The 25,768-nt window shown below is 42.1% G+C and overlaps 1 protein-coding gene across 7 annotated transcripts in view; it reads right to left on the reverse strand.

Moving 5' to 3' along the window:
- Nucleotides 1-17,964, reverse strand: part of UBAP2 (ubiquitin associated protein 2) — a 120,045-nt gene extending 102,081 nt beyond the window's left edge. The window contains exons 1-2 of one of the 7 annotated variants that reach the window (XM_070590271.1): nt 17,231-17,330; nt 7,036-7,196 (exon numbers count right to left, since the gene is read on the reverse strand). The gene's annotated coding sequence lies outside the window, so the exon portion shown is untranslated. Of the gene's footprint in view, nt 1-7,035; nt 7,197-16,321 lie in introns of all 7 variants that reach the window. The other 6 variants (XM_070590274.1, XM_008530986.2, XM_070590272.1 and 3 more) reach the window with 6 other exon arrangements.
- Nucleotides 17,965-25,768: the final 7,804 nt, after the last annotated feature.

Here is a 25,768-nt window from a genome sequence, read left to right on the forward strand (position 1 = left end):
AAATGCACATTATTCTCAACCTTTTTCTGCAGAGGAAATTCATTTATTCATTCCTACAGAGAACAGGATTGGCTTAGATTAAGAACCTCAACTGATGTGAGAGGCCGAGAGCAGACAGCAAGAGGAAGTCTAAATCCCCGACCCAGGAGAGTACAGCAGCTAGGGTGCCAAGGAACTCTAGTATGAGACCAATTCCACACAGCTAAGCTCCCTGTGCCCTGCACGCCAGGAGCTGACCACGCTGACACTTTTATTCTCCACAGCTGCTGAGGGCAGGGTCAGGCCTCAAGCAGCTGGCGGACAAGGTTAACTAACTCCCCTACACCCAGGCTCGGCTGACAGGGGAACCACAATGTTGTCTGCTATTGTGTGCATATAATCTGCCCACGGAAAAGATGAGTGCTGGGGAACTCTTGAACATCATAGGACATCAAAAATTATTTGGGATAGTCATATTTTCTTTCAGGTTACCTAAGGTCAGAGAGGAAAAAGTATTTCATTGCCTACAGCCGCTTCCATACATCTGTCACACTCCTATGCTGCTAATTTCTTGGCTCTAAACCCTGCCCTTTCTCTCCAAAAACAGGCCTATACCTATACAGCATTTCAAAAGATCTATCAAGTTATAAGACTACTGTACTTTTCCGGGTGGCCCCGTGGCTAAGTGGTTAAATTCACACACTCTGCTTCAGCGGCCCAGGGTTTCACTGGTTTGGATCTGGGTGCAAACGTGGCACCGCTCATCAGGCCACATTGAGGCAGCGTGCCGCATGCCACAACTAGAAGGACCCACAACTAATATATACAACTATGTACTGGGGTGATTTGGGGAGAAAAAGCAGGAAAAAAAGAAGATTGGCAACAGTTGTTAGCTCAGGTGCCAATCTCTAAAAAGAAAAAGAATACTGTACTTTTCATTTAGATTACATTCAAAGAAGCACCCCCCAAATAACACCAAGATGACACCTCCATTAGAGTACTTCATAGACAAGGACTAGTAAACAGTCTGTTTTTTAAATTTAAAAAAACCTAGACTATAACTAGATTAAAATAGAATTTCTATCAATCATCCCCTTACCAAAAAATAAGATTAATGGCTTTCTCATAAATCCAGTAATAAATCTTGTTAGACACATACGCACACGTGCACATACACACACACACACTTGGGGTTTTTTTTTGCTCTACTTATATCAGATTCTGTTCGCCTTCCTAATATTATTCTCTGGTCTTGCTCCCCCAGAATTTCTACCTAGCACACCCACAGTAGCAACTACAGTCTACTTTCTGCTTTCAATCTCTATTTCTAAAAACTTCCAATCTCACAGGCTCTGGCAACAAGGAATTACTGGACAATGATGCCACTATCTCCTGCCATGTTCTGATCCTGTGGTTGCACAGTGGGCCTGAGGAACCAAGAGAATGGTAAAACAGGTTAAGGAGGAGCCCAGGAAAACTGCTACTCCATGAAACACTAGAAAGTCTCCACCCAGGTTTGTCAGCATACTCGTTAGCTAAGAGTGCCATTCTATCCATATCCAATGTTAACAGTGATGATTTCGCCAGAAGCATCAGGAATTTCTCATTATTAAATCAAGTTTAACATATGGAACAGTGGATCACCATGCATCACCATCCCTGGTTGCACAGTATGATCACTTGGGCAACTTCTAAAAAATGAAACCAGGTCTTAGTAAAATCAGACCTGCCGAGAATAAGACTGAGACAGCAATATTCTTTTTTTTTTTTTTGAGGAAGATTAGCCCTGAGCTAACTGCTGCCAATCCTCCTCTTTTTGCTGAGGAAGACTGGCCCTGAGCTAATATCTGTAGCCATCTTCCTCTACTTTATATGTGGGACGCCTACCACGGCATGGCTTGCTGAGCGCCACCATGTCCTCACCCAGGATCCAAACCAGCAAACCCCAGGTCGCTGAAGCAGAACGTGCACACTTAACTGCTGTGCCACTGGGCCGGCACCCAAAATTCTTTTTTGAAAATGCTCCAAGCAAGTCCTAAAATGTTAAACATAGAGCTATCATGACCAAGCAATTCGACTCCTAGGTACATACCCAAGAGAACTGAAAACATATGCTCACCCAGATATGTGCACATGAATGTCCATAGCAGCATTACTCATAAGAGCCAAAACGTGGAAACAACCCAAATATCCATCAATTGATGAACGGATAAACAAACTGTGGTATAACCATACAATGGCATATTATTCAAGTACTAAAAGAAATAAAGTTCTGATACATGCTACAACATGGATGAACCTTGAAAACATCATGCTAAGTGAAAGAAGTCAGTCACAAAAGACCACATATGTATATTGTATTATTTCATTTATATATAATGTCCAAAATAGGCAAATTCATAGAAACAGAAAGTAGATTAGTGGTTAGAAGGGGATGGAAGCAGGGGAGAATGGGCAGTAATTGCTAATGGGTATGGGGTTTCTTTTTCCGGTGATGAAAATGTTCTAGAAATAGTGATGTTTGCCTAATCTTATGAATATACTAAAAATGATTCAATCGTATACTTTAAAAGGATGAATTTTATCACATATAAATTATATCTCAATTTCTTTTTCCTTCTTCTCCCCAAAGCCCCCCAGTACATAGCTGTATATTTTAGTTGTGGGTCTTTCTAGTTGTGGCATGTGGGATGCTGCCTCAGCATGGCTTAATGAGCAGTGCTAGGTCCACGCCCAGGACCCGAACCGGCAGAACCCGGGGCCACTGAAGCAGAGTACACAAACTTAACCACTCAGCCACCAGGCCAGCCCCTCAATTTTTTTTAAAAAAGGCTCTCGAGATTTCTAATGTGCGGCTTGGATGTCAAAGCACTACTCTAGAACAATGGTTCTCAAAGTGTGGTGTGTAGAACAGCAGCGTCAGCGTCACTTGAGAACTTGTCACAAATGTAAATTCTCAAGGTCACTCCAGACCTACTGAATCAGAAATTATGTTTAAAGAAGACGATGCACACTGAAGTTTGAGAATCGCTGCCCTCAAAGAACTTGAGACAAAAATGTTGATCCTGTGTGGTTCAAAGAGAAAGACGAGAAAGCTGCAAAAAGCATAATTTCACTTTTATTATTTTACTCATATAAACGTAATATGGTCATTAGACAAAGTTCCAAAAAATACTGAAAAGCGGAAGAAAATAAAACCACCACCTATAGTTCCACCACCCCAAAATAACTACTGTTAATCGTTTAGTGGGCTGGCCCCAAGGTTGAGTGGTTAACTTTGTGCACTCTGCTTTGGCGGCCCAGGGTTTCGCCAGTTCGGATCCTGGGCACGGACCTAGCACCGCTCATCAAGCCATGCTGAGGCAGCATCCCACATGCCACAACTAGAAGGACCCACAACTAAAATATACAACTATGTACTGGAAGGGAGGCTTGGGGAGAAGGAAAAATAAAATCTTTAAAAAAAAATGGTGTAGTGAATATCCTTCCAGTGTTTTCTATTTGTTTTGCATTATTGTGATCCACTAGAAATGGCTGTATCATGCTTTTATCACAGAAAATTAACATATAAACTACTATGTAAAGGCAAGGTAGCATTATAGTTACAGCACCTCAATTATCCTGTTCAGCTGAGGAACCAGGTATTATGGGAATATGAAAGAAAACTCTTTAGGGTTTTGGTTCCAAACATTTTTGACATAAATCTCTCCTAAAATGGAATACATACTTCTCTTCCTTGGCAAATACAGTACAATAAACACAATTTAACTTTCTCTGATTCTTTATGAGTTTCGTAACTATGTGAGTGTGATATGGGAAATTACCAGTCTGAATCTATTCTAACTTCGGGACATACTTAGGACTTGCTTTCCTAAATAAATTCATCATATCATCATCTTTCTTGTCCTTGGCCTCTTTCTCAAAAGCGGCAGCATTCATGTATCTGCATGACTTCTGGGCAGCATAGTATGGCTACTTCCCCAAAATAATTTCTGACCCCAAGGACAATGCAATCTTTCAAGTCTTCTCCTTGTCATTTATTTTAGAATCCTTTACATTGGTTTTAATCACCGATTCACTGTCATTTTTTGGAGGGTGGGGGCAGTTTCCATCCCAAACCTTAAACAGAGTAAGCCCTCAAACATTTCTTGATTTTCAGCAGGCTGCAGAATGACTTCTAGGCTAGCTCGAGTGCTTAAGAGACAACCTTACCAACCTGCAAGCATCCACTGACATTAGAACATGTTATTATCAGGCACTAAAAAAGAAGAAAAAAGAGGGCCTATTTCCTGGGTATTAACAAAAAGTGGTAAGAAACTGCCAACTGAATGTTCCCATCTAAAATTCTCCTATCCCTAACCCTAGTTTAGCATGGCTCTTCCCCAACCACCTTCAGCTACATTAGCCCCCACCTATCCTCTCAAGAGCATCAAGTCACAGAGAGTCATTAGATCAGGACAGATTTAAGGCCAACAACAGTAATCTTAGTCTGTGACAAAGACCTAAACATATTTTTACAAATTTTTTGTCTTCACACCCTCACTCCCATTCTGCCCCTACTCTCTAGCTCCGCATCCGCCAGAGCAATTTAACTTCTCAGTAGCGGCTCTGTCCCGAGGCCTTCACAGAGAACTGGAGAAGCAAGGAAGTTGCCTGCTCCCTTTGGCTTATTTCCTCTCCCTAAGACTCAGTGAGTAAGGGGAAAGAAGGTGTCAAACCAGAGGCTAATCTACCTCACCCTTCACGGGTATACAAGTTCAATAAGCCAGATCTTTCTTTTTTTTAAAAAAAATTTTTTTTAAAGATTTTATTTTACCTTTTTTTCCCAAAGCCCCCTGGTACAGAGTTGTGTATTTTTAGCTGTGGGTCCTTCTAGTTGTGGCACGTGGGATGCCGCCTCAGCATGGTGTGACGAGCGGTGCCATGTCCACACCCAGGATTCGAACCGGTGAAACCCTGGGCCGCCGAAGCAGAGTGGACAAACTCAACCACTCGGCCACGGGGCCAGCCCCAGATCTTTCTTTCAGCCCCATCATACTGACCACAACCAGTCACAAAGAGTCTTTGATTCCTGATACTCTAAGCTAAGACAAAATCTAAATCATAGTGTCAGTTTAACTCTTGCTTCTTATTTTAAAGCACAGGAAAGCCCTAATAATATTCCACACAGGAAAATCTCCAACATGCAGGTTGTGCAAAAGAACTTCAACAAATATCCCATATACAATACTCAAAATGTTACCTAGTTCAACTCATAATCACTTGAAAGTTTTAATCCATTACCTCACATTAATTTATTGCTTGGTTCTTGGGTAAAGTGGCATCTCTGCAAACCACTCTCATTGTAAACTACTAAATGTGATTAAATCCCAACTACACTTTCACAACAGACAAAACCTTTCTTCAGTTCTTACTGAAGACAGACGACCAAAAACATTTCAAGTTATTCTCATTTTTCTGCATGAACATCTCTGTATGAACCATTTAAACATTTGGCACTTGGGGCCAGCCTGATGGTGTAGTGGTTAAGTTCACGCACTCCACTTCAGTGGCCTGGGGTTCACAGGTTCAGATCCTGGGCATGGACTTAGGCACCGCTCATCAAGCCATGCTGTGACAGTGTCCCACAAACAAAATAGAGAAAGACTGGCACAGATGTTAGCTCAGGGACAATCCTTCTCAAGCAAAAAGAGGACGATTGACAACAGATGTTAACTCAGAGCCAATCTTCCTCACCAAAAAGCAAAACAAAACATTTGGCACTTGATTATTACAAACACACAAGTATTTCACAACTGATTTGTAAAGATTCAGTACATCCATTACTAAGCTAGTCCAAGACAGCAAACCATCCCTGGCTATTACTATAAGCTAAAAATATATATAGTTTTTAAGTACTTCAGATACACAGTTTTTCATTATAGTTCAACTTTCCCCATGATTCCAGGATCTAAGGTCTTGAGTTAGGTTTGTGTTTTTTTGTTTTTTGGGGTTTTTTTTAAACAGTAAGTGTTCAATTAGTGCTAAATATTTTTTTTTTTTAAGATTTTATTTTTTCCTTTTTCTCCCCAAAGCCCCCTGGTACATAGCTGTATATTCTTTGTTGTGGGTCCTTCTAGTTGTGGCATGTGGGACGCTGCCTCAGCGTGGCTTGTTGAGCAGTGCCATGTCCGCGCCCAGGATTCGAACCAATGAAACACTGGGCCGCCTGCAGGGGAGTGCGCGAACTTAACCACTCGGCCAAGGGACCAGCCCCAGAGTTGTTTGTGTTTTTTTAAAGCATATTTATTTTATTCTAACGACATCCTTATTACTATTTCATTCATGCCAAAAGCAACTTTTAAAAAAATGTCAGTTACCTAAAGAATGAATGTATCTATCAAAACATAGTCATACAATCCATTTAAGTGTTAACACACCTGTCACTTACGACCAGGCTCAGTTTTCACTCAAGTACCAAATACAAAATTCCTTAATAGGGCCTGCCAGAGTGGCACAGCAGTTAAGTTCACATGTTCTGCTTCTGTGGCCCGGGGTTCGACGGTTCAGATCCCGGGTGCGGACATGGCACCGCTTGACAAGCCATGCTGTGGCAGGCGTCGCACATATAAAGTAGAAGAAGACGGCCACAGATGTTAGCTTAGGGCCGGTCTTCCTCAGCAAAAAGAGGAGGATTGTCGGCAGATGTTAGCTCAGGTCTAATCTTCCTCAAAAAAAAAAAACTACTCAAAAAAAAATTCCTTAATAAGGAAATCTCCTACCGCTCCTATTAAGATATCCTCTTCCTTCTCACAAGTATGTGTATAAAAACCTGCTCAACTATCCTCTACAACCAGATTAATCTCAAAAACAAAGGCTTAGAAAAATTACCTTCCAAGCACTCTTGGAAACTGCATGTTCTATCTTGTCAGCAATGACTACTCAAGCTATATTTCTTAAAAAGAACACACAAACTGTCTCCATTTCCTCACCACACATCTCCTGAACTTTGTCGAGTTTCCAGCACCCTATCACTCCAACAGTAGGAAAAATGCTATTGCCCAGGTCGCCACTGACCTCTTCCTCATCGTTAAGTCTTTCTCGGGTCCTCATCCTTTCACCTGTCTCTGGCATTCAGCCTACTTCATCACTTTCTTCCCTCGGCTTCTCAGACACTACACCATCTTGGTTCTCCTTTGCTCTCAAATCCTCAGCAGCATCATATCCTTCTCCCACCCCTGAAACATAAAATTGTTCAATTCTTGAGCACGTTCTCCCTTCTCACAGAAATTTTATGCTCTACTGGCATCAATAATTAACTTCAAAGCAAAAGCTAAAGACCTGGGGCCTGCCCGGTGGCGCAGTGGTTAAGTGCGCACGTTCCGCTTCACTGGCCCGGGGTTCGCCAGTTCGGATCCCGGGTGCGGACATGGCACCACCTGGCAAGCCATGCTGTGCCAAGCGTCCCACGTATAAAGTAGCAGAAGATGGGCATGGATGTTAGCTCAGGGCCAGCCTTCCTCAGCAAAAAGAGGAGGACTGGCAGTAGATAGCTCTGGGCTGATCTTCCTCAAAAAAAAATAAAATAAAATAATTGACATGTTATATGAAATAAAAATTTATATCTACAAAAAAAAGCTGGAGACCTTATGTCTCCAGAGATTCAGACCATGTCTGCTTACTAGATACCACCTACACTTATAATGGAATTCATCAAAACCACCTCATTTGAAGACTTCCAAAATTTTCCAAGTGACCAATATTTTTCAAATGCTCCAGAACTCAAAACCTTTAAGCCATTCTTTTAATGCCACCATTTCTTCCCATACGCATTTAAGTCGTAAACAATTTAAGGCCTTATATCTTAAATATATCTGTATATATTTAAGGTCTGATGCCTTCCTTTACATTCTCTGTGCCATCAACTTAGTTTAAGTACCTGAATTAAGGGTCCTCCTCCTTGTCGTCAAGGAGTAAGTTAGGTAGCCCTGTCCAGTGCTAGCTTTGAAACGTCAATCTACGCATACACAAGCCAGCAGTTCTAAGGTGCCTTTGTCAACTACAGTATCAGTTATTGCCTCCTCTCCACTTCACTGAAACTTCAGGCCCTTGTTAACCTGTCTGAACTATCTTACTTGTGAAACTGATGCCAAAGTGGACTGTTCAATCTTCCACAATAGTGCTAAAATCTAGCAACTTCTGTTCACAAACCATCAATCCCTCAATTACATACAAGCTCTTCAGTCCTTTCTGAGCCCCACACTTTGGTCAAACTGGCCCTGCCTTTCTCCCAAACTGCACCTGCTTTTCTGCCTCCACCTTCCACAGGCATGTTTTCTCAACAGCACACTGGGCACACTCCCCATTTTCTCATTTTCTGTCCCTCAACGTAAACAGCAACTACTCTTCACTCGATGTCCATGATAACTCTGTGGAGTTTTAGAGTCGCTTAACAATATACTAAACAGCCCCACTTACCAGCAGCTTGAGGTCTTAAGTGTAATTTTATAGCCTTCCTCTGCCTCTCTTCTCACGGTACGCTATCAGTGGCCACTTTTCAGTGTTGTGTGCCCGACCTCCTCACAGGATGCGCCTAAATCGGCAGAGGGCTTAGAGACCAGCTCCCCCGCTGATTAGAACAGCTAGTAAAATCAGAATGAAAAACTAAAGAAAAGGCAGGCTTTCTTTTCTTTAAACCACAGAAATCAAGTCCAACCAAACCTCTGACTAAACCCCTTCATATAAAACAGATAAAAGTGAAACAGGCCTAGTGGCACCAGGCACAGGAGTTCAAGGGCCCCACCTGCATATCGAACCCTCATTCCCCAAGCCGTGCAAAACCCAGCCCTATGTACCACAAATGTGGACATTGTTTGCCTTATCAGCTAGCACTTGGCTACATTCCCAGATAGCAGTATTTCAGACAGAGTAGTCCAGATTGTGATGAAGAGCACAGGTTTGGAGGTAACATAGACCTGAATTCCACGAATTACTAGATTAGGTAACCTTGACATAGTACTTCACTCTTTCTCAAGCCCGTGAGGAGCATCAAACAAGATAACATACCTCAAATGCTTAGCCTAGATTCTAATAGCTACCAAAATGGCAATGACTATAGGATTAACATACACTGACCACTTTTGTTCTGTTGATTCTGTTTATTTCATAACATTATTTATTCACACAATTTAAATAACTTCACTGAGGTATAACGAATACCATAAAGTTCATCCTTTTCAAGTGTACAATTCAATGATTTTTTAGTATTTACCAAGCTGGACAACTGTCATGACAGGCCAGCTATCACTCCAATAAAATCCTTTGTGACATTAGTCATTTCTTTGTCCCACAGATGGCTGGACTGTCAAGAGTATATAAGTTATGGGGCCAGCCCCGTGGCCGAGTGGTTAAGTTTGTGCGCTCCACTTCGGCGGCCCGGGGTTTCACCAGTTCTGATCCTGGGCGCAGACATGGCACCACTCATCAGGCCACACTGAGGCAGCGTCCCACATGCCACAACTAGAAGGACCCACAACTAAGAATACACAACTATGAACTGGGGGGATTTGGGGAGAAAAAGCAGAAGAAAAAAAAAGATTGGCAACCGTTGTTAGCTAGGTGCCAATCTTAAAAAAAAAAAGAGTATGTAAGTTGTTTCAGGGTATCCCAGCTACATCCCATTACAGCTGGGATTTTTTAGTAAAGTGAGATAAGCATTAGAACAATTCAATAGCTCAGACAGTCTTTAAAAAGACGAAAACTCTTTAGTGGTAATAAAATAGTAAATGGCCTATTTTACCTAACAAGGTTTTTATTCCTGTAACTACCACCTGGATTGTTCTGTAATATACAGGGGTATTTTCCCACCATTATCTTAGCACTCCCAATCACAAGGAATTAAAAGGTACTAAATAAGCTGAAGTACCAAAACCAAGAATTTTCAAGAGGTCATCTGGTCTCCAGCAATTCAAAGCATTTCACCAAGTAATTGATATTATAACAGGATAATTCTAGTCAAAATAAAATGAGACCTTGATTGGAGGGAAAAAAGTGAGATACTCAACAAGTTACTATAAGAAAATTGACCCAAGAAAATGTTCAATGTAACTCGATCAAAAAATGGGCAGAGGATATGAACAGACATTTCTCCAAAGATATACAGATGGCCAATGGGCACATGAAAAGATGTTCAATGGCACTAATTATTAGGGAAATGCGAATCAAAACTACCATGAGATACAACCTCACACCCATCAGAATGGCTGTAATTAACAAGACGAGAAATAACAAGTGTTGGAGAGGATGTTGAGAAAAGGGAAACTTCATACACTGCTGGTGGGAATGTAAACTGGCGCAGCCACTATGGAAAACAGTATGAAGATTTCTCAAAAAATTAAAAACAGAGGGGCTGGCCCTGTGGCCGAGTGGTTAAGTTCACGCGCTCCACTGCAGGCGGCCCAGTGTTTCATTGGTTTGAATCCTGGGCGCGGACATGGCACTGCTCATCAAGCCACGCTGAGGCAGTATCCCACATGCCACAACTAGAAGGACCCACAACGAAGAATATACAACTATGTACTGGGGGGCTTTGGGGAGAAAAAGGAAAAAAATAAAATCTTTAAAAAAAAAATTTTAAAACAGAAATACCATACAATCCAGCTATCCCACTACTGGGTATTTATCCAAAGAACATGAAATCAACAATACAAAGAGACTTATGCACCCCTGTGTTCACTGGAGCATTATTCACAATAGCCAAGATGTGGAAGCAACCCTAGTACCCATCGACTGATGATCAGATAAAGAAGATATGGTGTATATATATATACAATGGAATACTCCTCAGCCATAAAAAAAAAAAGACAAAATTGTTCCATTTGCAACAACCTTGAGGGTATTATGTTAAGTGAAATAAGTCAGACAGAGAAAGAGAAACATCATATGATTTCACTCATATGTGGAAGATAAACCCAGGATAAAGAGAACAGATTAGTGGTTACCAGAGGGGAAGAGAGTGAGAGGTGGACAAAAGGGGTAAAAGGGGCATACATGTATGGTGATGGATATTGGTGGTGAGCACGATGCAGTCTATACAGAAACTGATATATAATAACGTACACCTGAGATTACACAATGTTATAAACCAACATGACCTCAATAAAATAAAATTTTTTTAAAGGCCACCAAAAAAATAAAAATGTTTAACATGAATAATTTACATTACAAATAATTTTGTTTCAGGGCCAGCACAGTGGCATAGCAGTTAAGTCTGCCCACTCCACTTCAGTGACCCGGGGTTTGCCGGTTTGAATCCTGGGTGCGGACCTCTGCACCACTCAGCAAGCCACGCTGTGGCAGGTGTCCCACATATAAAATGGAGGAAGATGGGCACGGAGGTTAGCTCAGGGCCAATGTTCCTCAGCAAAAAGAGGAGGACTGGCGGCAGATGTTAGCTCAGGGCTAATCTTCCTCAAAAAAAGAACCTTAAAAAAAGGACAGAAAAACAATGAAGACCAGGCAAGTAGAAGACTATGATGGCATAAATATACCCAAAATATCCATAATTACAATCAGTGTGAATGGTCTCCATGCTCTGGTGAAGAGAGAAGCTGGCAGGTAATATTAACACAAAGTCCAGCTGTGTGGTTTTCATAAGACTGTATCTAAAACATCCCACTAGAATTGGCTAAAACTAAAAAGTGAAGCAATATCAAACGCTGGCAAGGATGCGGAAGGAACTCTTATCCATTCAGTCTTAAGAATGAAATTCCAATGTCTAAGGTATCCATTGCATGTATGAATTAACTTCCCTCAGCTTCTAGAATGATACTAGTTACGTAATATCCTTGAGAGTAGTGAGAAAACAGCCACTCAATTTTCTGTGTTCCATGTTTCAAATGAGGAACCTAATTAAGAATAACTGTACAGGGGCCCGCCTGGTGGCGTTGTGGTTAAGTTCATGTGCTCCACTTTGGTGGCCAAGGGGTTCATAGGTTCGGACCCCAGGCCTGGACCTACACACTGCTCATCAAGCCATGTGTGGTGGTGTCCTGGAGCAAAAAGAGGAAGACTGGCAGCAGATGTTAGCTCAGGGCCAATCTTCCTCACCAAATGGCTGTACAACACCATGGAAAACAGCCAGGGATTGATTACACAGTAAAGTTACACACAGCCCACACACAACTGAAAAATTCCACTCCTAATTATATATAGTCTTGAGAACTCAGAGTTTATTTGGGGCGGGGGGTAGGGGAATGTTCACAAGGAGACAAGTATAATTTATACTTGCAAAAAACTGGAAATGAGACAAGCATCCATCACAATAGAATAAGATGTGGCTAATCTTTACGATGGAATGCCATACTACTGAAAATGATCCATAGCTGGAAGAATCAACACGGACCAATCTAAAACATATCACAGTGAAAGTATCAGAAGAATCATACAATTCCAGTCAGATCAAGGTTGAAAATGGGCAACATTAAACTATATATTGTTTATGAATATATACGAAGTAAAAATTATTCTAAATAATAATAAACCCAAATGGTTACCTGTGGGAAAGAGGGAAAAGAACGCCTTGGGAGATGAAATACACAGGGGGGTTTTATATTTCTTCGTTGATCATTTTATTCTTGTTTTTGAAAACTCTACATGTGTTTTTATACCTCATATACCTTCTATGGTATGTATTCTATATTTTTTTCTGAGGCAGATTAGCCCTGAGCTAACATCTGCCACCAATCCTCCTCTTTTTGCTGAGGAAGACTGGCCCTGAGCTAACATCCATGCCCACCTTCCTCTACTTTATATGTGGGACGCCTGCCACAGCATGGCTTGACTAGCGGCACGTAAGTCTGCACCCAGGATCCAAACCGGCAAACCGCAGACTGCGAAAGCAGAACGTGCAAACGTACCTGCTGCTCCACTGGGCTGGGCCCCCTATGTTTTTCAATAAAAAAATCAATAAATATGCAAACTATGATCACACTATTCTTAAACTATATACTTTATGTAAAGAAAAAAAGTGAAGGTTATACTAAAATGTTAAATCATGATAAGTCATTTCTGTTTTCTTTCTGATTTTTTCAAATTTTCTAAAACGTATTTTTTTTTAAGTAAAATAGTGCCAGCCAGCCTGACACAAAAATCTACCCTAAAATGGAAATTTGTAAATTAATTTAAGAAAGGGGGGAAGGGAGGACCAGTTTGGTCTGGAAACAATTTAAAGTTAGGCCTGTCAATTAATCCTACAGCCACTTTTTTTCTAGACCCTATTTCAGTTATACTTGCATTTTTTTTAAGCCCACATATTCTCCTGTTTAATGATTTCACAATGCCAAACACTGTTATCAAATGAAAAATCCCACCCTTCAAAGAGCACACATTCCAGCCAGGTGGACACACACAATACACGTAGCACTATACACCTTGCCCAAGGTCATGAGATTGCAAAGATATTTTAGGTTTTCATCCGCTTGCTTGGGAAGCAGCCTATTATAATGACAAGTAGAGTCGGAAGGCCTACAACCTCCTCAGGTGAGACTATGGGGGTGAAGGGACAGAAGGTCGCAAAAAAAGAGAAAGGACAGAAAACAAGGGAAAGAGAAATAAGAGAAAAAGAAAAAGAAGGAGGGAGGGAGTAGAGAGAATTAAAGGAGGCAGGGAGAAAAACACCATTAGCAATAAGTAACTGAGCTTCAAAGGTCTTCAGGGGTATAATATCTAAGACTGACTTGATGAGAAGATTGAGACTACATGTTACAAATTTTGAGTAAATAGTAAAATACTAAGTATTCTTGGGTTGTGTATGTACACTATAACTTTAAATGAGAAAGTTCTCATATGACATCTTAGTCAAAAACAGGTTAATAGTAACACTATACTAATAGTAAGACACAAAGTTACAGCAATAGGTCTAAATCCAAATGAAATTCTCTCCTCTATAAATCTTTGAAAATATTCTCATAATGAATTTTTTTTTTAAGTTTTAGACCCAATCAAATATATGTTCTATTACAGTTAGACTTCCAAATGAAAAAAACAAGCAACACAATCTTAACAACTTTGAAAAGTAGAGCACCGCCTAGTCATTTTTTTGGGGGGGAAGGAAGATTAGCCCTGAGCTAACATCTGCCAATCCTCTTCTTTTTATTGAGGAAGACTGGCCCTGAGCTAACATCCATGCCCATCTTCCTCTACTTTATACATGGGACGCCTGCCACAGCATGGCTTTTGCCAAACGGTGCCACGTCCGCACCCGGGATCCGAACTGGTGAACCCCACGCTGCCGAGAAGCGGAATGTGCAAACCTAAAGGCCGGCCCCTAGCGAGCCGCATAGTCTTAAATGAAACACCTACTCCTTAATCCAAGCCCCATTTCATAAATTCCAAATAGTTAACTGAGTTCCAACTCAAGTGAGCTCGTAACTCCAGTATGAAAATGAGTTCTCTGAAAATTGAAAGTCACTCTAGTACACATGCTATGTTAGCCAAAAATTCACAAACCTGATCTTCAAAACCTATGCCAAGAAATTTAAAACCTAAAATAATTTACTTTCTTAAAGTATAGGACATGCAGCATTTTTGAGAGAAATACTGTCAAGAAAATTCAAAAAAAGTAGGAAATATCAGCACATGCAGTTTGCATTATAACTGTCAAAACAAATCTAATTAATTTGGTTCTTGGACTTAAAAAAGAAAAAAAGAATTCCATTCCTAAATACTTATTTGATAGTTGGGTCAAAATTATTTCAAAACCTACCAGAGGCTTACATTGTGATACTCCCTGTAAGTCTTCCCTCTCTCTGCCTTCCTTCAAGTTACACATCCACTTTCCTTTTGTGGGGGGAAAAGAAAACAGCTGCTTCTAAGATCTATCAGAGATCCATCACCTCACCAGCCAACATCACCTTTGGTGCTATAACAGGCAGCTTTTAAAGGACACTCCATTTACTGAAATTAACAACTAAGAGCTAACTAGTATTTGCTGACCTATAGGTTACCTCACAAGGAAAAATAAACAAACTGAGATAGATTTGTTTAAGAGCAGAGGAACTTCACAATCTGTGAATTGATGCAGACTGCTTCATTTGAGCAGGCAGTAATCTTTTATAATACATTTACCAAAAAAAGTGTCATAACAAGAAATACTTAACATTAAGTCATCATCTTAAAGAAATGGACTGGAATCAGTACTTCAACACTAACGCTTTCAAAAGCAAGGGCTTCACTTCAGACCACTTCAAACCTTCAAGCCTGGTTTATACTTTCTACATGTGGTTTATACTTACGGGAGTAGAGAGAGCCACCAGTTCCCATCAAAATACAAGGACATATTGAAATAAACCTATTCTCCATGTTTTCCTACCATTTCTCCCCAAACAATAAAAGTCACTCAGGCTAATACCAAGAGACTCCTGGTGAGCACTGCACAGGCTACACCAGTTACCAGGAAAGGGAAGCAGAGGTGTTATTGTTGTTCCAGCCTTGTTCTAAAGGCAGCTCCATGTGACTACTGCTGGTCCAGCCCCTATTTAAAGAGAGAGCCCAGAGGAAACCAGAGCAGCAGGAAACAGGCAGGAGGGGCAATGACCACAACCCTTTCCCAGGGCCTCATTCCCATACCACCACTTCCAGCCATATTTCAATCACAACAAAAACCTCCCTTCCCTGAAATGTTTCTTAATTACTGAGGGTCAGAGACAACAAGGCAGCAAACAGGGGAAATCAGAGCTGTGGGAAACAAGCAGGACACGGGTGGGGGGAAAAATCTCATCACACGTGTGAACCAGACATAAAGAGGAAAAATCAGGAGGAACACACTTGAGGAAAGCAGAAGAGCAGTGCGGGAAACTAATCAATTCTGCCTAATGATAAGAGAAGCCTTCACAGCAATGGGAGAACAGCACTAGCCAAGGGGCCCTGCAGACAGGTTAGAGATGTTGGTGTACTGGAAGACTCTATCATCCCCAGAGAGCACAATTTATTCCCTTTCCTAAGACAGAAAGACACCACCCCAGTCGAGGCACCCAAAGCCTCGGATACAGTAGAGCTTACGTATTATGTTCCTCTATCTTCTGCCTTTATTAGATAAACTGACACTAAAAATTAGGAAAGTACAATTCATGGCGAAAAGGGAGGAATACACTAACTACTGACATACCCCTTGGTTTAAAAAGTACTATCATAACGAAAGAGAAAATAGAAAAGAACTGGGTTCACCCAAAAAGTTAAAGTTAATTATATGCCCTTCAAATAAAAGATGATCTTTGGATACCTTATGGAGACCTTAAAAAGCGCTCAATTGTTGGGACACACAGGTGCTGAAGAAAGTAAGCCTAAATACTGGCAGATCACATACCTCGGATATAAGTAGAAACAATATCCAACAGAGGTGGTAGTAACTACAGGATTCTATCCAACAGGAAATAACAGGAATGATGACGGGATCAACTCCCAAGGACATCACCAGAGTGGCTGCACTTAAGATGCCTAGGCAACTAACTAAATGGAAAACCCAGGGTAAAAGGTGGGAAAGCCGAGTGGGAAAGTGATCCAGCGGCAAAGAAAACTGAGATGCAATGCACCAATGAAAGAATAACATCTTCAATACGTATGGTAACAGACAGCGCTTTAGTTTACCAAGCGCTCTCAAACCTACATTAAAGAAAAGAACCGTGACACAAGCAGACTACAGGAACCGGGACTGAGGAGGAAAACTGAGTCCCAAGACTCTGACACCCAAGCCTTCCAGGCTAAAAAGGAGAAGTAGAATTGAACTATGCCTCCAGATAAGCCGGGAAAGGTTGGCGAGCGCAGAAGTTGGGCTCGGAGAGGTCCAGTCCCAGGACTAGGACAGGCGTGGAAGCGGAAAGGTGGTGAGGATGGGGAGCGACAGCGTGGCGCGGGAGCTCCAGCGGAGAGGCAGGGAGGGACAGTGGTGGGAGAGAAAACCACACCCTCCAGGGCAGAAACCCGAAGGGGGGGAGGGGAAGAGGCCCCCTGGGGCTGGGTGGGGCCGGGCCGACTAGGACCAAGGCAGGCAGGAAGGAGCCCAGGGCCACCGGCGCGGGAGAGGAATGAGGGCGCCGGGCCTGGGCAGACGAGGAACACATGAAGCCGGTGAGGGAAGCTCGGCCCGGTCCTCACGGTGGGCGCCGGGGCAGTATGAAGGGGGCTGGAGGAGGACAGAGCTGCCCCCAGGACGGGGAAGCGCAGCCGCAGCTCTCAGGGCCCTGGAGCCGGGAAGGAGAAAGAGGGCGCCAATTACCGCTGCCGTTCTCGCTGGACTCAGGACCCGCCGCCGCCGCCGCCGCTCGTTACCTGCCAATGTGCCTCTTACAAAGCAGCGGCGGCGGCAGAGGCGGCCCGGCCCGTCACGTGACCTCTGCGTCACGGCTGAGGGAGGAGCCAGCACACGTCACTCGCGCGCCGCCTGTCGGCCCGCCCACAAAGCACGTGGCTTCCTCGGGCCGCGGCGCAGAGCGCGCGAGCCCCCAGCGCCCACTGGGGGAGGCTCGGGGAGGCAGCGCAGAAGGGAGAGTTTACGGGATTTTTCGGACTGGGAGTCATCGGGGTCGTAGTGGCCACCGCATCCAGGCTGCCCACAGCTGCAGCTCGTTGTCGCGCTGTGATGACCTCACAAGGCACCGCAAGTCGCTTCCCGGCGGCCGCCTTCCTCTCGTCACGTGACGTGGTCCAGCCACCCAAGGCCAGCCTCGCCTCCCAGCGTGCTGCGCGGCACAGGCCGCTGCTGCCGCAGCCTCCGCGCGCGTTGAGAGACGGTGCGGCTGTGACCCAGAGCCGAGGGGAGCCCGAGACGGAAGGCGGACAGGGCTAGCGTCTGAGCCTGACAGCAGCGGGCGCCGCCTGCCCGACGGCGGAGCGCGGTTCTCGCGGGGAGCTGTCGTCCGGGCGGGCGGTCGGGTCCCGCCACCACGTTGCGGGGCTGGCGCCCCACCCCACCCCCTGCGCGGGAAGACGCCAACGGCTGGCCGAAGTCCCCAGTGCACGCCGCAGGCCTTCAAGGGGACCCTCCGCAGGGCGCCAGGGCCTCGGGGCTTCTGTCTTGTTGAATGTGACACAGAATTCTGCATTCCGGAGAGCTTTCTGCGCGAAAAGACTAACATTTGTTGAACGCCTGCTCGATGTCGGTCGTTTATACAGCCACTTTTATTAAATCATATAATCAACCGTTTGAGGCAGGCACTGTCCCCGTTTTAAGCGTAAAGAAAAGATTAGGGAGGGTCCCAGTTTCCAGGCTTGAAGAGACCCAAGCCAGATTTCCTATCTCCAAACAATGAATAACCCACCCCCCCAAAAGATCTCACGTGTTTTCACTCCAGGAATTAAGCGCAGAGAGGGAGATAATGGTTTATAATCGTAGCATAGCGTTTTAAAGTATTTTCTCTTTTGCCGGCCTGGCCTTACCTCAATTCGAGCTTTCCTGTCTGATAACACCACTTCACCAGGTTGTGGAAATTAAATGAGATTACGTAAAGTACTGCTTGGCACATTGTAAACCCTCAGTAAATAATAGTGATTCTTTTCGCACCCTCTACGTACCCTTTGGGCATGACAAGTCTAAAGTAGGTGGGAAAGGAATCAGCATGTCCTCATCTTTGGTCAGGGCTCTATGCTAACTGCTAACTTACTTACTAGTTACTAGTAGACCGGTTATAGGTTAGGTTATGTGGTGAGAAATAATTGAAAACTTAAGAGGCCTCCTCAATTCAAGGGAAGCCTTTGTTATGCATCTGAGTTGATCAGAGAATGGTCAGGCTGTGCCTTTGACAAACAGAACTTATTATCACGACCATTCGACCATTCGTGTGTAGATGTATCTTATCTCTCCCCTTTTGACAGTGAGTTAGAATTGTGTCTAGTCAGTTCAGTCTTCTCTTTGTATTCCTGCTTTATAGAAACTCGTGGGAGAGTCAAAGATAGAAACTACCCTTGAGAGCACGAGAAAATTCTGAAAGGGCATATGCAAACCTGCTAACAGTTAGCTGTCCTCTGAGGAGTGGGAAAGAGGGTTGGTGATTGAGGGGGCTGGCCGAAAGGGCCTATAATCTATAATGTTTTAATTTCTTACATGGAGAAGGTACTGGTGTTTTAATTAAAGATTAAGTTTAGGAAAAGAGAAACCAGAGACCATGTGTCAGCTCTGACCTTGAACAAGCTATGTCACCTCAGCAGGCCTCAATTTCCTCTTCTGTTATTATATTAAAAAACATCTATCTTTTCTATGCCAGACATACTGTGCTGGGTGCTTTCGTTAAATTATCATTTATCAAGGGAGAAGGCCTACCTAAGATCTAGGATCAGAGAGAAAAATAAGAGCATCAAAGTCCTAAAACCTCACTGATTATAGTTGTCACCACCTGGATGCAGTAGAAGTATCCTCTGGCAATAGTCTCCCCCAAGGGATATCACCACCACCCTTTTCCACCCAGTCTGACTCTGAGACATCGACTCTGAGTCTAATTTCACATCCTGTAACTGCAAAGAACATCGCCATCCCTTTCACCAGTTTTTGTTTGCTTAAGCACTCTTGGCTGGACTTAAGGGCATGATGTCATGGAAAATAACCTGGAGAAATCCTCAGACCCTGGGTTTTTAAGTTTGTACATAACTCAGGTGGGTGAAATCAGTCATTCTTAGATGAGGCCCATCCCAGAAAGAATAAGTAATAGGTGGCTGAGATTTAGGAAGATGGAATCAAGGTGTCTAAACTCCAAAGCAGAATTTTCACACTCTAGATAAAGCTAATCAGAGTTCAAGTCTAATCTACTCACTTATAGTAAAATAAATGATCACAATCAAATGCATTGTACCCTGCCTGAAGAATGTGACAACTGAGAAGGAATGGTCTGTATAGAAAAGAGAAAAAAAAAATGAACCTTCTGCAAAAATGTACACCACGCAGGGAAAAGGGTGCTCTGACCAGCACAGAGAACATCTGGATCCCTTTGGCAGATCTCTGCCTTTAGCAGGTAGAGATGGGTCCTCCAAGCCTATTAGCCATAAAAATCACTCAAAATTCCCCAAACTCTGTTCCACATCACCAGCAACCTTCTGATTAGAATTTGGCTCCTCATAGAGGTTGCGGAGAAAAAGGAACCCTCATACACTGCTGGTGGGAATGCAAACTGGTGCAGCCACTATGGAAAACAGTATGGAGATTCCTCAAAAAATTAAAAATAGAACTACCATACGATCCAGCCATCCCACTACTGGGTATTTATCCAAGGAGCTTGAAGTCAGCAATCCCAAAAGTCCTATGCACCCCAATGTTTATTGCAGCACTGTTTACAATAGCCAAGACGTGGAAGCAACCTAAGTGTCCAGCAACAGACGAATGGATAAAGAAGATGTGGTACATATATACAATGGAGTACTACTCAGCTGCAAAACAGAACAAAATCATTCCATTTGCAATAACATGGATGGACCTTGAGAGAATTATGTTAAGTGAAATAAGCCAGCGAGAGAAGGATAATCTGTGTATGACTCCGCTCATATGAGGAATTTAAAATTATGGACTAAGAACAGTTTAGTGGATACCAGGGGAAAGGTGGGGTGGGGGGTGGGCACAAAGGGTGAAGTGGTGCACCTACAACATGACTAACAAACATTAATGTACAACTGAAATTTCACAAGATTGTAACCTATCAATAACTCAATAAAAAAAAAAAAGAAAAGAAAAAGAAAGAAAAAGAAAAAAAGAATTTGGCTCCTCATGAAGATTTTCCTCCAGAGGTGTGAATGCGCTGTGGACCAGAGAACCCTATGTTATTTTGCTTGGCTGAAAATTGGTACAGTGACAATGACAATTTGGAATATACCACCAGTTTCTGAGTTATGTCTATGCCCAGAGCCAGCTGAGCTGTGGGCATGCTGACCTCTGAAAGCAGTAAACCAACAGTTAATGATACTGCCAGTGTGTGAAACCTGTGTGGAATGGCCAAAAAGACACCCTAGTAACACTACTGTGTCTCATTTCTCTAAAAGTCCAGTTCCCTCCTGACGCTACTAATAAATAACTTGTCCTTTCTAAGCCTGTTTCTTCATTTATATAAAGGAGCTAATTTCTGCTTAATAAGACAAAGTCATCCCATTTGCAACAACATGGATGCACTTGAGGGTATTATGTTAAGCAAAATAAGCCAGACAGAGAAAGACAAACACCATATGATTTCACTCATATGTAGAAGATAAACATGCGGATAAAGAGAACAGATTAGTGGTCACCAGAGGGGAAAGGAGTTTGGGGGGTGGGTGAAAGGGGTAAAGGGGCACACATGATGGTGATGGATAAAAATTAGACTATTGGTTGGGGCTAGCCAGGTGGCATAGTGATTAAGTTTGCAGGCTCCACTTCGGTGGCCCAGGATTCACGGGTTCGGATCCCAGGCACGAACCTACACACCCCTCATCAAGCCATACTGTGGCAGCATCCCACATACAAAATAAAGGAAGATGGGCACAGATGTTAGCTCAGGGCCAATCTTCTTCCCACCAAAAAAAAAAAAAAAACTTTTAGACTGTTGGTGGTGAGCACAATGCAGAAACTGATATATAATAATGTATACCTGAAATTACACAATGTTATAAACCAATGACCTCAATAAAAGAATTGAAAAAAAATAAAGGAGCTAAATTTTGCTTACTTTATAAGGCATTGTCAGGTTCATGCAACATGCTGCATATGAAAGAAAATAATTGGAGTATAACAACTGTACGAAACTGTTATTACCAGGAAGAACTTTATTTGGTTACACCAGTACTTATATAGTTCTAGTCAGTGGTTACGGCTTGCGTTTTAGAGGAATCCAGGAAGGCCTAGATTCTAGAACAAGGATCAGCAAACTACAACTCATGGGCCGAATGCAGCCCACCTCCAGTTTTTCTACAACTCACTAGCTAAGAATGGTTCTTACATTTTTAAATGGCTAAAAAAAAAAATCAAAAATATTTCATGACACACAAAACATGAAATTCAAATTTTAGTGTCTTTTCAGTGTCTGTTACATTCTACTGGAGCTCAGTCATGCTTATGCACTGATTTATGGTCTATGGCTGCTTTCGTGCTACAATAGCAAAGTTGAATATTTGCAACAGAAACTACATGGCCCAGAAAGCCTAAAATATTTACTGTCTGGCCTTTTACACAAAAGTTTGCCAACCTCTGTTCTTGAAGAATCTAAGTGTATGACCTTAGGCAAGGTACTTAACTTCATCTTGCCTTAGTTTTCTCAAGTGCAAAATGGGGATAATAAGAACGACGCCAGAGACTTGTCTGGAGAATTAAAATAGTTCACTTATAGTGTTGGGTTTTGCAGAGGTTTTAATCCTTTTTGACTGCAACCCACAAGAAGAAATACATGCATATATACAAAACTGAAACAAGTTTTATAAAATACCTATCCATATATTTATGTACACTGAGAGTTTCAGGCCACTCTTCATCTAGCATCCCTAATGTTAACAATTTACATAATCATGGGACATTAAACTCTGATTTTTTCATTCTATTCTGTTTTAAAAAATAGAGTTTCCAATGGCCAAAAATGGAACAATTTGAGCACCAAAATAAATAATGATAGTATTTGATTATAACTCAAAGAATAAAATAAATATTCAGAAATTGATGCAGATATAAATAAATGGATGAATAAATAAATAGAGGAGGGAACTATTCCTTACAGAAGAATTCCAATTAATTACCATGGAAGGAATGAGAGAAATAAAAAAACCACCTCTAGAAAAACCAGGGTAATAATTGTCACACCAATGAATAATAAAATAAGTGGGCAAAAGTTTAAGGAGGGGCCGGCCCAGTGGAACAGCAGTTAAGTGTGCTTAACTTTCCACTTTGGTGGCCCAGGGTTTGCCAGTTCAGATCCCAGGTTTGGACATGGCACCGCTTGGCAAGCCGTGCTGTGGTAGGTGTCCCACATATAAAGTAGAGGAAAATGGGCATGGATGTTAGCTCAGGGCCAATCTTCCTCGGCAAAAAGAGGAGGATGGGCAGCAGATGTTAGCTCAGGGCTAATCTTCCAAAAAAAAAAAAGTTTTAGGAGAAATTGGAAGTTTGCATAGCCTCCAAGTATGTCCCTCAAAATATCTGTGAATTACTGTGGTGTATAAAGAAGTTCTTTGATACTCCTCCCGTCAGGAGGTGGAGCTTAATTCCCCTCCCCCTTGAATGTGGGCTGGACTTAATAACTCATGTCTAACAAATAGAGAATGGAATGGGAAAAACAGTAACTTGACTATGTAGAGACTCGGCAGGCACCACCTTAACCAAGTGATCAGGTTAACAGTACAGTAAGAGGTCATGTGGATATCATGTACACCCTGCTGTGAGGCAATGTAAAGGGTACATCACTTCTCTGGCATTCTTCCCAAAAACCCGTCACCTGAGCGTGATCACGAGAAAACAGCAAACAAACCCAAACTGAGGGACATTATACAAAATACCTGACCAGTACTATTCAAATGTGTCAAAGTCATAAAGAACAAGGAAAAACTGAGAAACTGACACAGATCAGAAGATACTCAGGCGACACGGCAACTAAATAAAATGTGGTACCGTGGTTTGGATCCTGGATTAGAAAAAGGACGTGAGTGGAAAAAGTGGGGAAATCCAAATAAAGTCTATAGTTTAAAGTTTGGTACCAGTGTTCATTTCTTACCGTGATAACATAAGATATTAACATTCAGAGAAGCTACATGAAGTGTACGTGGAAACTGTCTTTTCTATCTTTGCATCTCTTCGCTGTCTAAAATTATTTCAAAATAAGTTGTTGTTGTTTTGTGAGGAAGACTGGTCCTGAGCTAACATCTGTTGCCAATCTTCCTCTTCTTGCTTGAGGAAGATTATTGTTGAGCTAACATCTGGGCCAATCTTCCTCTATTTTATGTGAGATGCCACCACAGCATGGCTTGACAAGCAATGCTAGGTTCACGCCCAGGATCCAAACCTGTGAACCCGGGGCCACCGAAGCAGAGCATGTGAACTTAACCACTACACCACCAGGCTGGCCCCTCAAAATGAGTTTTTTTAAAAAGCTGGTCACAGCTCACCAAACTGATTTCCTGACCCATTAATGCATCTAGATCTGCAGGTTGAAAAATACTGAATTAATACAAGCAAAATACTTAGAACATTGTCTGGCACATAATAATGGCTTAATAAATATTAGCTATGACTAATATGCAATAATATTGTTAATTTTCTGCCAGGTCAATTTTTTTCTTTTGTTCAAAATAGACTTGCTTTTAGTGGCTGAATATACATGGACCTCAATACAGATTGAAGTGTATCATCTGTACCAATCAGAATGAAGAGTCCAGGCTAAAGTGAGAGGGACAGATACTAATTTGGGGTAATAAAATAGTTCATCATAATTCTATTTCCATACTCTCAGAGTTGTTTTGCTTAAAATATTGGGGCTGAAATATCCCAGTTTCAAAATGTTTACTTCCTAGCATTAAGGTACCAGGAAGACCCTTCAGAAAAAGACCCAGAGAGACAGAAAAACTTAAGTCTAAGCTAGACTTCACGAACATCTCCCACTGTGAGAGGAACATTTTTGCTGTCCATTCATAAGAACACAGATTCTTCCTCTGCAGATAATAGTTCAAAGTAGTGAGGCAATTTATTAACAATCTAGGGGAAAGATTTAGCCACATTGCACTCCTGGTACCAAAATTGTTTAAAGATAAGAGGGTAAGTCTACCCCCTTTATTGTCTGTCACACACAGTGCTATTTTTGTCCATCTCATTTTTATCTCAATTATGAATATTCAAGGTAGGTATTCTGATTTAGGGAACAGAGAGAGGAAGACACGTTAAATAGCAGACCTAGGATTCTAGACTTTGACTCCAAAACCTGTGCTCTTTCCACTAACCCAGGCTGCCACTCTATGTAAAACTGTCAAATATTTTTTTAAAAATGGAAAAGCTTGAAGGAAACAGAAATGGATATCTAAGTCATGGAGGGGCAGAAAGGAAATAATCAACAGGTTAAACTACTCTTAAATAGAAAACTTCTCTATGTAACATTAAAAAAACCCAAAAGGTAAACAATAGATCTGGGGGGGGAATTTTTTTTTAATGATTAATATTTTTACCATAAAAAATACAAATTGACAAGAACACCGAAATGTCTGTAAGTAAATGGACAAAGCATACCAAAAATTCCTGAAAGAGGAATGAAAGTCAATCAACAAACATATGGAAAAATGTTTTGCCTCACTCACAATTTATTTTTTTTTTTTGAGGAAGATTAGCCCTGAGCTAACTACTGCCAATCCTCCTCTTTTTGCAGAGGAAGACTGGCCCTGAGCTAACATCCGTGCCCATCTCCCTCCACTTTATATGTGGCATGCCTACCACAGCATGGCTTGCCAAGCGGTGCCATGTCCGCACCCGGGATCTGAACCGGCGGACCCCTGGCCGCCAAGAAGCAGAACATGCGAACTTAACCGCTGCACCACCGGGCTGGCCCCACTCACAATTTTTTAAGTGAAAGAAATAGCAATAATATGCATTTTGCTTGCAAATTAATAAAGAGTAAAAATAATGATGTTACCCAGTGCTAGTCAGTGTTTTGTAAAAGAAGCACTCTCTTATTTGGCTAATAGGAATATAAGTTGGCATAACCTTTTTGGAAAGCAAAAAGACATAACATATTAAAACTCCTTAATCTAAAGCAATTCTGGTAGTCTGCCCTGAGGAAATAATTTTAAATATGGAAAAATTGTTATGCAGAAAAAAACGTTTCTCACAGCTTTATTT

This window comes from Equus przewalskii, chromosome 22, assembly GCF_037783145.1.
Source record: "Equus przewalskii isolate Varuska chromosome 22, EquPr2, whole genome shotgun sequence".
In the NCBI taxonomy this organism is placed as follows: Eukaryota; Metazoa; Chordata; class Mammalia; order Perissodactyla; family Equidae; genus Equus; species Equus przewalskii.